General features: G+C 44.9%; 1 long non-coding RNA gene and 1 other non-coding gene across 2 annotated transcripts; both read right to left on the bottom strand.

Moving 5' to 3' along the window:
* Positions 1 to 1,693: 1,693 nt before the first annotated feature.
* Positions 1,694 to 2,729, bottom strand: LOC136016520 (uncharacterized). The gene is made up of 2 exons (XR_010613621.1): positions 2,427 to 2,729; positions 1,694 to 2,326 (listed from the first exon to the last, which is right to left on the bottom strand). It is a non-coding gene; the product is annotated as an uncharacterized LOC136016520 (long non-coding RNA).
* Positions 2,730 to 8,155: 5,426 nt separating this feature from the next.
* TRNAT-CGU (transfer RNA threonine (anticodon CGU)) lies at positions 8,156 to 8,227 on the bottom strand. The gene has a single exon. It is a non-coding gene; the product is annotated as a tRNA-Thr (tRNA).
* Positions 8,228 to 12,891: the final 4,664 nt, after the last annotated feature.

Here is a 12,891-nt window from a genome sequence, read left to right as displayed (position 1 = left end):
ATGTATTCACAATTTAAGTCTATAATTAAAAATTAAACCTATTCCTACAGTTAAATTTGTAACTTGATCGCTTGATGAAAACTTAACCTTCTCATAAATGCAGATTTTGAACAGCATTATTTCATGCAAAATAGTAGCAAAAAGGCATATTAACAGCACAATTCTGACCTAAGCTCTTCCCCATCAGATTTCAGTCTTAAACAAGTGAGGAATTTGCTGCAGGTTTGGATATGTCCTATTTTACGTGTATAGTAATCATATTGCTATAGAATGTAAAATACCAGAATTCCATAGAAAAATCTTGATAATTCAGCATGATATATTCATGCAAATATACAGATCCTGCATGCAGTCACACGAGAGATCGTATAGCAGCAACTTTGCTGTAAGAATGCATCACTGGCTAACTTTGGCTGAATTTCCAGGCTGTTTTCGAACAATCAGATTGATTCAGTCTGAGTAGGTCAGCACTTAAAATGAATCTGACTGCAACGATACTGTGGCCACAGTGCAAATGTGGAGATGTTTATGTGTAACTTAAGCAGGTTATTATAGCTGGCAGAAAATGTCAGAACTATGACAGATGCGTTTACACCAACAGAGAGGATGCTGCTGTGGATATCTGGTGTGTGTATGCCACTGTACAAATCATATTGTGTGAGTGTAGTGTGTTAATGCTCAGTCTTAAATATGCGTACAGTATATTCAGAACTACAAGAGACTTCAGCTTATGTACTAAGAAATTTTCAGTCCCAGGAGGAAAGTACAACTATGTAATTTTTAAGTAAAAATTATGCTTAAATTGTTTACGATATTGATACCAAAATAAAAATAGTAACATGAACTTAAACAGCGCTATCAAGCTCAGGTTTACAGAGCCTTACTCATAAAAATACACTCTAAAACTTGTAATCAGTACAAAAATTAGAAATCTTTTCATTGATTCCTAGAGATAGACTGTACGTGTGTAGACACACAAGCACACACACGTAAAAAAACCCAGTAAGTTGAAGAGATCCATTAAAACTGAACACTTTGTGCGCAGAGAGCTGAGCAGGGGATTGACAATACAAATGTTCCCAGTGTTTATATGATGTTTTCAAGTTTTAAATTGCCTCTGTCTTCTAAGAACTTACTTCCTGTTCTCCCAATTCACCTATACTGAATGCCCTCTCTTTGAAATGTAACATTTTCTTCGGCTTTTCAAGAGGAAATCACCACCAACTGTTGGAAATTTATCTTTTTTTGTATGTCTAAGTTTCAGAATAGTTGTATTTCCTATCCATTTTTCATCGCTGAAGACAATATTAAAGTTAGAATATTATTATTCTTCATTTAAATGCCTTTTACTAAGTGCAGCAGTAGTTTACTAAGTTTAACATCCACTGTAAGAGCCATAATGTACTGGTTTCTTTTGCAGAACAAAGTGACCACCAAAAGCGGGACTTTGTGGGCCAGTTGGATAATACATAAGCTCATCTCGCCCCCAAAACCCCGACTCTGGAACCACAACCTTCCCGGATTCAATTTGTAAGTAAAGTATCTTTGCAAGATATGCCAAATCAGCTGAGAGAATCATTGCTTTATAAAGTGGGTAACTGTCAGAATAATAACAGAGAATATTGTAGCCAAGTCACAACACACACTTCTTCACTCTCTGGACAGCAGGAATTGCTAACAGATACTGTTAGGGTTTATTCACAGTTTATGATTTATTTATTTATTAAGTAGGTAAGCAGTGCTTCTGTAAGTGTCTATAAAATGACACAGAACTCCTCCAGAGTAAGTCATTTATTACACCCAGCACTCAAAGTATCTATTAAGATTTCTTCTCAAAGTGAGTAACAACTTGTTTATCTGTTCCACTATAATTTAGACTAAAGCTGACATGTTATAGAGCTGTCTATCTGTAGTCTGAATTTGTTATTTGTACAACAAACTAGAAAATATTTTCACTTCCCTTGAAACAGTGAGGTCTCTTCCACTAACGGGTAGTTTCACGTATTCAGCTGTGTCTAAATCTTACTACTCTCAGCATTATGTGTCTTAAGAACTTCTTTCAAAGATGAGAGAAGCAGAGATCTGTAGACAAAAGAAACATATTTTCTAAATCCTCGGTAATTCCAACAGAACTGTTAAGTCCAGGTTTAAAAGCATTACAGTTCACATTTGGATGACTGAAGTAGGTAAATGCTGCCCATTACTTTAAAAGAAACTGATTATTGTGTTGGAGAAGCCACTATTACTTTTATTCTGCTTTTGACAACCAAAATGCAGAGCTGAAGACTGCTGTCACGGCTGAAATGCTGTGTGGTCAGCAAACACACTGTGGAAGGAACACGCAGAGGAGTTGGTGGAAATCTTGGCTGAGTAGAAACGTTAAAACAGAATACGTGGCCTGCAGAAGGGGGAATTCACCCACTGACCTGGGACGGTTTAGCAAGATTTTTCTCACTGTTCCTTCATACAAGCAATTGTCAGACGATGCGGCCCGACCGACCTCACTCACCCCGCCCTCAGACACTCGTGTTCGGGCACACGCGGCCGCGGAAGCCGCGCAGAGGCTCCGGGACGGGGCCGGCGGCCGGGCCCCGGGCGTGCAGGCACACCTGCGGCTGCCGAAGGAACCGGCCTCCCGCCCGCAGCGCGGCCTTGCCCCCAGAGGGAGCGGGGCCGGCGCTGGGCCAGGGGCGCCTCTTCCGCGGCCGCGCAGGCTCGGTCGGCGCGGAGCCACTCGCCCAGGTGCCCGCCCGGCGCGGAGCCGCCCGCTCCCCGCGGCGGCAGGCGCGGCCCCACCTGCGGGCCCGGCGGGGACGTGGGGCGCCACGCGATCCCCACGACGGGCAGCGCGGTGTCGGGGCGCGGAAGGAGCGCGCAACTCACCGCTTGTCAGTGCCAGCGGCCGTGCCCCCGGCGAGGCGAGCGGGGCTCCCGAGGAGCGGAGCGGGTGCCGCTCGGCAGCAGGTTCTCGTGCTGGGCGGGAGGCAGCCCCGCGATCCCCGCTCGGAGCCGGCTCCTTCCGTTGGCAAAATCCTGACTCATTACATAAAAAGATCGCCCTGCCAGGCTCCCAGAAACATTTCTTCATCACGGTCACGCCACAAGCTAAACAGGAGGCCACAGCGAGGGGAGGGGGAGAAGGGAAGCGGAGAGGGGGGAAAAAATCTAGAAGGTGTTTTTTTTTATCTTTAGATTTTCTTCCTTTAAAAAGGAGGGGAAAAAAAAAAAAAAGTGCACGGGATAAAAAAGAGCAGCCGCCGGGAAGAAACTAGAGAAGATTCCCCCGTTGTTGTCACAAAGCCACCTCTCCCTTCCCACTCCCTCTCCATGCTCGTTGCTCCAGCAGTGTACAAAGACGTGCCGGCTGCGCCGGGAGTTCCCAGCCCGAGCCGGGAGCGCCCCAACTCCGCGGGGCCAGGGCCGGGCACCAGGAGCTCGGCCTCCCCCTGGAGCAACGTGGGGTCCCGGGCCAGCCCCAAAGGGGTTTTTTTTCCTAGAAACTACCTCCAAATATAGTAACAGGGAAGGGGCATTCCTAGAAATTCGGGAGACGTCAGAAAGGGAAGATTTGTGAAATTCAGCTTCACTTCCTGCAGAGGGCTCCGAGCACAGGGGAAAAAAAAAATGCAGTGAGCAGTAAAGTGCTTTTCATGCTTCTCTGATCAGATAATGGTTAAAAAAAGAAGAATGGTAAAACGCTTAACTCACGTTTCTCCGGTATGATCTAGGAGTTCCGTATGGGAAGAGACCTAATCAGTAACCCCCTTTTCTACCAGTGTTTACAGATGTCTATCTCCTGTATTTACTTTCCCCCGTGTCCCATCAGACCTATGCACACAGCAAATAAAAGGAGTAATACACATGAGTGAAACGTGGGCCAAGCAATAACCCTCCCATCTATGACAGGAACACGAATTGGTACTTGTGTGTGATTTTAAACAGGCTTTGCGGCTTGCAGCTTCCACACTACACCGATGTGAATAATTCATGTTGGTGCTGTAGCTGTGCGCAGCATCGTTACTCGCATGAATGAGAATTTGTAGGTTGGCTTTTGTTTAAGGGCCCCGATACTGAGAACTGCTGAGCACTGTCAGTCCCCAGTGACCTGCCCGTGTCTTCGGTTGGCAATTCTGCTCAGCCACACTCAGGATCGGGCCCTGACCGACAAATGTAAATCGGGACTTGCAGCAGACCCCACACTGTCCTGAGTCAGGATTATTCCTCATGTGTCTCCTAAATCTCTGTGTTTGCTTTGTGCTTGTTTCTCACACCAGTCCTTCTTTAGTCGTGTCTTTAAAAACCCACTATTTGACACATTTCACAGGAAGCAGAAACTGATGTTTGCAAAGCAGTAATGGATGATAATATTGTTATATGCTATTAATTATATAAAGACATCAATGCATTTGTAATAAAGCATTATTTATCGAGGAACAGCAAAGGTTGCTATAAAACCCGCAAGAACCACCTTTTGGGAAAAGAGAATAGATTTCAATGTGTGCAGCTCTTGCAGGTTAATTGAATTTCTGTAATGAAATTTCTCTCAGCCACATGAAATCCTTGGGTTTGTTCTTTGAATTTCATTATGACTTGCAGAGTCTTCTCTGGCCCCCAATCAAACGCGGTTAAACCACTGGAGTCTGGCTTTACTTCAGTGTTTGATAAACACTCCCATTTAATCAAACCTTAGTTAGAGACACCTTGTCTGACTGCAGTTTTGAAGGGGAATTAGCAGGGTTCACCTGCCAATCCCAAGTGTGTTTCGGATGTTTTAACTGCTCAGTAAACAATCGCTTCCCAACACAGACCCAGCTTTCAGAGAGGTGCACCCAGTGTTTCGTCAGCAGTAATGCCTCGTCAGAAGTAGATTTATTGTAAGTAATCCCTTGGAATTCAAAACAGCTCCAGTTAATTGCAAAAAGGCCTTTCTAAGCTGGCTGGCTTACTTACGGCACATGGCGCGACTCTGCCTTGTCACTCTCATTTCCTGAGTGAAAAAGTGAATGGCAGCTTGAAGTTCAGTTTCTTTTGATCATTAAAAGAAATGGATGTGCTGTCCTCTGTTGGTCATTCTGGTTGTCACATGTAAAATCCAATTAACTCAAAAAAAAAAGCAGCAAGAGGCTCTGTTAAAATGACAGAAATGATGAAATGAAATTAAATTTGCTTCACCTTCTGCTTTCACCAGTAAGCCTGCACAGTGTGAGGGATTTGTAAACCATTTCTACAGAATGGTTCAACGATGAATACTAGAAGCTGGACTGGGGAGAGGACTCATTTCACATGACTCCCTGCGGCAGGTTCTACCCTGGAATTCAGCCCCATCAGACTCTGGCTGCTGTTTTAACCACTTGCTGTAGGGCACCTGCCATGCTTTGCCCAGGATGCTGGGTGGCATGGGGTGCTCCAGAGCTGGGAGACAGAGGGGAAGTTTAACTTGACTGAGACAAGTTTCAAGCTTAAACTTCCCCGTCACAGTGTCCAGTTTGGGGACGGAGACACATGTGCCAGCTGGGATGGTTTGTGCTCATGTCATGGGATGTGATGCCAGCCATACGGCTTCTTGGGGCACTCTCACTATGGCAGCTCAGGCTCGTAATCAAAGTTCCCACTTCATCGCTCACGGTGTCCTTCTGTGAGCTGTGATGTGCAGAAATGCTCTGCTCAGTGTCAGTAAGCAGCAGTAGGGTGTCCACTTTGGGTCTTCATTTCAAGAAGAATATGCAGCAACTGGAGAGGATCTGGGGGATTGTAGCAAGAGTGATGAGAGGTGTCAGGGGTGTGGAAACCAGACCTAAAAGGAAAGAGGTTAAAATTTGGCTGTTGTGTTGCTTAGACAGCAGGAAGCCGAAGGCAGATATAGTAACACTTTCAAAAAGGTTGAATGTCATATAAATGGATATATGTCATGGCAGTAAACCTGGGTGGTATGGTAATTATTTCTACATCTTAACTACTGCTGGATTTACCAATTTCTGGCCTGCACTAGTTTCTCTTAGGTGGTGACTTCATAAACAGTTTTCTAATTACAAAATTAATTTCAAGTAAATAACTAAAGACATCTTCAAATGTTACTTAGCAACATTATTCTCGTGCTAATAATTGAGCAGTGTCATTTAGCAAAATGTTAAGTTCTGTCTGCAAACTATGGAAAAACGGGCTCTGCACAATCCGATCTCTGTGTGTGTCTGTGCCATGTAACAGGGACTCACAGGCCTCAAGCTGCTGTTGTGTGGGGATAGCCGTAGCTCTGGTGTGTACCTGGCTCAGGCTTATAAATGTATTTCTGCAAAACAAACAAGACTTTATGAAAGCATCACTCACCACAGGCAACATAGCTCCGCACTGGGTTTAACCCTGAGGTTGTAGTGACAGAAAGTACTTATCAGAAACATTGCCCTTGACTCGGGTTTTTATGTTTAGTTTTGAAAGTCCTCTTATGAAAGCAGCTTCAGGGACATGGCTGTTCCTCACTGTCCTTCGTGTACATGAGTGAAAATATCTAGGACAACAAAAACCAGTTTTGCATGTGCTCTGTGCTGAAACTGTCACTGCTCAAAATCAATAATTTACATTTCTTTCCAGGGAGGTTGGGCAGTGTGGTCATGGGCTTCGTAGTAGAAATGTAAAGTTCAAAACTGAGCTGGAAGGTAAGCGCTCCCATTTCCTCTCTGCTGATGCTTCTTCAGATTATGCCAGATTTGCTAAGTGGTTCTGGAGATTTGTGAATATTGTCAGTAAACTAAGTGAAAAAAAAACAAAAAACAAAAAAACCACATCTGAATTACATGTATTTAATGCAGTCAGATAATCATCATGTTAAATTATTACATATCTTCATTATATATCATTATAAATCGTTATGTAATCTTCATAATAAGAAAAGAGAGCCTTATACAGAATAAATGGCGACAGCCCTTCTTTAAATCAATTTACAACTTGAATGATGATTTTGACCTACTAACACAATGTACATATATAATGTTAAAAGGTTTTACAAAATCTGGTGTAAGTAGTTAATGAGAGGTTTTTTTGTTCCGACTACAATTGTACAATTTTGATTCTAGACAACAATGGTGCAGAATATGAGAAGAAAATTTGTCAGGAAGAAAACAAAACCAAACCAAAGGTCAGTGAAATTCCAAATGGCAAGCAAATATCAAACATGAATCAATAGAGGTTTCCTTCCATTTGTAGTGCTGTTATTAATGTGTAGTGCTGCTCTTACTGCTGTCGTTAGGATGGCTTATCTGTGTGCAGGGCTGTGGCTGGTCCCGTCCATGTGCCCGAGCCTGGCTGGTGTGTCCTAGTGCCCAGGGTCTGCGTGTGCTCGGCGGTGGGTGAGCACCGCACAGCGCCGGTTGACAGAACCAACCAGCCCTTGCCATGACTGTTTCCAATGTCACAGAGAGTTTTCCTGCTTAAAAAATAGGAAATGAACACTAACCAGATTGCAAATCCTTTTAAGTGGTTAGTGAGACAGATGAAGAAACCTCACGTTTCAACCAGAATTAAATCACAATGAAGGGCCCCAGGAACCTGGATGATCAACCAGCGGAGAAGATCTCTTCAAACGAGAGTGTGCAGAGACTTCGCTTGTTCCTCACCGGAACAAACTTGTGTCTTGGTGGGTGCCAGCATGCGCTTTGGGGCCACCATGTAGGGAATGACTGTGACAGGGCTTCCACTTGGCTTCGATACACGTCTTTTCCTTGCACATCTGAAACCATCTTCTGCTTCTTCAGGGCGAGCTCGGGGGTCTCTCGAGTAACCCCCGAGGAAGGCGGTCTGAACAAAAAACACCGGTGGTGCTGCAGATGCGGATGGACACTTTGTCATGCGGCGCAGTGCAGGCGCGACCGGGGTAGTACAGGAGGCAGCGAGGCACGGCAGGTGCGGCACCGCCCCTTGCGAGACAGCGACGCACGGCAGGTGCGGCACCGCCGCCTGCCGCAGCCGCTGAGGTGCTGGCGCTGCAGCGAAGAGCTGTGCGGTGCACTCCACCCTGCCGGGGGGCGGTGACCGCTGCTGCGTGGGGCCCGCTGCTCTGCGGGCAGCCATACCGGTGGAAGGCTGAAGCTGGGATCCCGTCGCGGCGGCCACGCCGCCTCCCCCTAAAAACGATAAGAAAGACCCACCCGCGCGGGCCCCGCCAAGGCACGGACGGGGTTCGAACCCGTGATCTTCGGTTTACGAGACCGACGCCTTACCACTTGGCCACCGCGCCTGCGTTAACCGTTTCCCCGGACGCCCTTCTATCGCTGGCGCCACTCCCGTCTGCCCTCGCCAATCGCGTACCGGCAGCGGGCGGGCCGCCGCAGCCTCGCGCCACGCCCCCGCGCCGCGCCGCCTGCGCCTGCGCGCTCGCCGGCACCTGCTGGGCGTCGGGTGGCGTGGGCGAGGGGGGGGCCGCGCGCGGCTGCGGGGGCTGTTCGCGAGCAGTGGCGCTCGGGCGTTTAGGGCGGTGTGCGGCAGTGTGAGGTGCGCTTTCCGACCAGGAGGAGCGGCCTAGGGAGCGTGGGGGAGCGGTGTTAAAGTTTCCTTCTCCAGGAACAGAAACAGAAATGCGGAGCGGTGGGAAAGTTACATTGTAAATGTTAAATTAAGCTCGCCGAGTGCCCGCTGCTTGTTCCATGTGAAGCTTCATGTTGTGAGATGCAGAAAAGATGCTAAAATACATGTTTTTCCAGTTTTGGCCTCCTGCATATTTACAAGTGTGACCTGAAAATAAACCTTTTAGTTTTCATTTTCTGTTCGTTGTGGAGACCCTTTTAAACTCTTTGTGAAACTTTTGTTGGGCACCCAAATTATATCCCACCTTCCTGCATGACAGGAATTTTGTTTACTGTCTCCCAGGGCAGCTGATCCCAGCGATGGTCACTGGTCTTGTTTTGGTGGAAGAAGCATGTGGACATGTTGACAGGTACCTTTGGAAAGGCTGAGATCAGTTACTAACCTGGTGGTGCTGTGATGCAGGTGTGTTAGGAGAGTGATCTATCTGTTTCATTTTGGGATGTTCTTTGAACTGTCATCAGGAAAACTCACACCTGATGGCTTGGCTGAACGGACAAATGTCGGGTTTTTAACAGTTGCCATTTCCCAGCTGCTCTGTGCTAACTCTGTTCCAGCAAACAGAGCAGCCTGAACTCACATCTCCTACAATGAAAGGTACTCGGTCTAAATTACCTCATGGGTGGTCAGCCCACGTTAAGTGTGTTTGCTGCTGTCCTGGGATATAGTTGCCCCAAAGGTGATTTGTTCTGGTTTTCCAGCCCTTACAAGCATAACTGGTGCTCTGTCCTACCCAAACAGTTGCTGGAGTTTATCTGCTGCTCTTGCTTATCTCTGGCTTCAAAGGACATACCCACATCTGGGCTCTGGAAAGCCACAACATTGCTGCTGAGTTCTGCTCTTTATCACTGCAGTCAGTGCAACACTTCACAACGGCGGTGACTTGTAGGCGTGGAAACTGCCTCCCTGAGCTCTCACACCCGTGATTTTTATGAAGGATGACCTCTAAGGGGCAGTTCTCTAAACTGACTGAAGAAGAGGGAGTTAGTGTGACCCAGGTGGCAGCAGGAAGGAGTGAAGATTTTGATAAAGTGGTTTTGACTGATGTCCTTCCATTTCTGGCCTGCTAGCTTATTACAAAAGATGCTCTTTCATGTGCCATACTTGCCAGTTGTAACTTCTCATCACAGTTCCTGTGCAGCTCATGTCTGCGTTTGTTTTATTCATGCTTTGGTATCTTTGTGAGCTGAGAAGTGATTTTGTGCTGGGAGGAAACAGAGGGACTATTTGACTTATATGTGGTATTCATAGGAGTTGTGTCTCTCCAAATAGACTCCATTTTTAATAAATGTATTTGGATGGCATCAGAAATAGTATTTAGTGGTAAATCTATTTCTAGTCAACTAATTCAAGGTAAATCAACTTCTAATGCTAAAGTTCTTTACTTGTATGGGGAGGCTGAGAGTTCAGTTTGGAATCATGAATATCTTCTGAGTAGATTAGGAGGATATACTTGATTTGGATTAAAAGTGGTTGTCTACTCTCTCAGCCCAACTGCAATAGTGTGTCTGGAACATGGAGCTGTTTAATGGTGAGCTGGTTTATCAAAATGGTAGTTTTTATAACTAAAACTGTAAGTTTGATTTAAAACATGTTATTGCCTGTGGTGTCTTCTGATGCCTGGATAAGTTTGTCTGGGAATGTCTTCTATGCTGGTCATTACCATTGTTTGAGCTCTGTGCAAAAGTCCTTATTCTTTATGCTGAATCCTCCTTATGCACTGTTGTTCTCTTCTGACAAAATCTTCTTTAAAACACCACATGAATTTCCAAAAGGAAAGTCTTTAGAAGATTCCAGTGCTGAAAAGATAATGTCAGGGATTTTGTTGGAAGGAGAAAATAATCACCGTTTTTTTCCCTCCTTCCATGAGCCTCACTATGAGATGGAGGTGTTGCTTTAGGAGAGGGTTTTGATGTCTGTTTTAAAACGCAAAATTAGGCCTTGCTACAGATTTCCCTGACTCTTTTGAGGACATAGAAGGGGAACAGTCAAATTCATGCAGAATTTGTGTAACCGAGTTTTTAAAGACATACTATAGGGTAGCTGGAGTGCTCCTCAGTTAACAGTTACGTGAACTAAGACTTTGTCCTAGCTTTATGAAAGAGTTGTCTTGGAGGGATTCAGGAAAGATGCAGTGTTACCAGAGAGTGGCCCTGCAGTCCTTTTTCTGCCGAGAAGACTGGAGGCTCACCTTAAAGTAATTTTTTATGTGAAGGTAAATATTTCTTACTCTATAAATTTATTGAAAAATACTTAAAGGAAAACAACACAAAACCAAACCAAGCCCCTAGCTGTTACATCTCAGATGCTCCTCTGATTTGTAACTTCTCTTTTAGCAAGGTCTTGGTGGGGTTGTAGATTATAGTATGGGGTGCGGGGAAATCTGTGTAACATCTCTGACTTGAGACAGTACAAGTATGCTAATACGTCACTCTAGCAACATTTGTACAACACATAAGATGCTAATAGGCAGGAGTATATAGCATTTAATATTGTACAAATAAAAATGTGGAGATGGCCATTTGTAGAACATGGTGTAGTATCATAGACTCATAGAATAGTTAGGGTTGGAAAGGACCTTAAGATCATCCAGTTCCAACCCCTTGCCATGGGCAGGGACACCTCACACTAAACCCTGTCACCCAAGACTCCGTCCAACCTGGCCTTGAACACCACCAGGGATGGACCATTCACAACTTCCTTTGGCAACCCATTCCAGTGCCTCACCTCACAGTAAAGAACTTCCTCCTTATATCCAATCTAAACTTCCCCTGTTTAAGTTTTAACCCATTACCCCTTGTCCTGTCATTACAGTACCTAAGGAAGAGCCCCTCTCCAGCATCCCTATAGCCCCCCTTCAGATACTGGAAGGCTGCTATGAGGTCTCCATGCAGCCTTCTCTTCTCCAGGCTGAACAGCCCCAGCTTTCTCAGCCTGTCTTCATATGGGAGGTGCTCCAGCCCCCTTTAATCCTTGTGGCTTCCTCTGGACTTGCTCCAAGAGCTCCATGTCCTTTGTATGTTGAGGACACCAGAACTGCACACAATACTCCAAGTGAGGTCTCACAAGAGCAGAGTAGAGGGGCAGGTTCACCTCCTTTGACCTGCTGGTCACTCTCCTTTTGATTCAGCCCAGGATATGCTTGGTTTCTGGGATGCAAGCATGCACTGAAGCCGGCTCATGATAAGTTTCTCATCAAACAACACTCCCAAATCCTTCTCCGCAGGGCTGCTCTGAATCTCTTCTCTGCACAACCTGTAGCTGTGCCTGGGATTGCTCCAACCCAGGTGTAGGACCTTGTGCTTGGCTTGGTTGAACTTCATGAGGTTGGCATTAATATGAATTTATATATTCAGTTTTTATTGAAAACCAGGGTTTAGCTTGTGGAAGAAGTTCATTCAGCATAATCTCAAGCTTCACCAGTCCTTCTTGGCTTAGGGGTTACACCTTAATACTAATATGAACACAGTTTGGGAGGGAGGGTTATGTGTTTATTTATTTCTTGGTCTTTGTAAAACAATCAAACCCCCAAATAGTCAGTTGGCACCAAACTCAAGTGCTTTATCTCTGATATATTCTAACTATAAATTCTGTAATGCACAAATGTGCTGTCAAAAAGTACTGCACTTGTTTTGCAGTATTCGTGTTTGGTGTGTGATAGCTGAAGGGAAATTGGTGGCATATATAGCCTACAAACTTTAAGAATGGCTATGTTCATAAAGAAAATGTATTTTATGAAATTTACTGGGCATAGTAATAGGCTTTATTTTTTCAGTTTTATGGGTATTTGCCCGAGTTCTGATGTCATCAGCATAGAATAGACTTTTAACAAGGAAAGAGTGGATGATCTAATATAGGGACTGCCTCCACAAGAGGAAGTATCATAGTAAATACTGAAATGAAGCAGCTTGACCGTGAAAATCAGCTTGTGCATATTGATCAGCTCGTAGCTCATTCTGAAGAAATGTGATGTTCTAGAACACAAATTGAGCAGAATACAAAATGCAGATGCAAAATCCCACAATCTATAGCACATTTCGAAAGCCTTAGCATGATTTGGGAAAGTCATGAATGAAAGTGGGTGCAGTCTTTTATACACCAGAAATAATTTTCTGATCCTTTCTTTGCCTTACTATAGTTCTGAAACGTCCCTTCTCTCACAGAATAGCCTTATTCTTTGTACTCTCTTGGGGTTTTCTTTACAAATTCTTTTTCATTGTTAGGGAATTAAAGGTAGCATCTATTTAGAAAAATGTGATACACTATTTCCTTTCCTTTAACACAGCATAAAACAGAATCACAGTATTTTGTAGCTGAAAA

The sequence above is a fragment of the Lathamus discolor genome, chromosome 6, assembly GCF_037157495.1.
Source record: "Lathamus discolor isolate bLatDis1 chromosome 6, bLatDis1.hap1, whole genome shotgun sequence".
NCBI classification, from domain to species: domain Eukaryota; kingdom Metazoa; phylum Chordata; class Aves; order Psittaciformes; family Psittacidae; genus Lathamus; species Lathamus discolor.
Note: the sequence above shows the minus strand (reverse complement) of the source record. Positions and strands in the feature narration are given on the sequence as shown.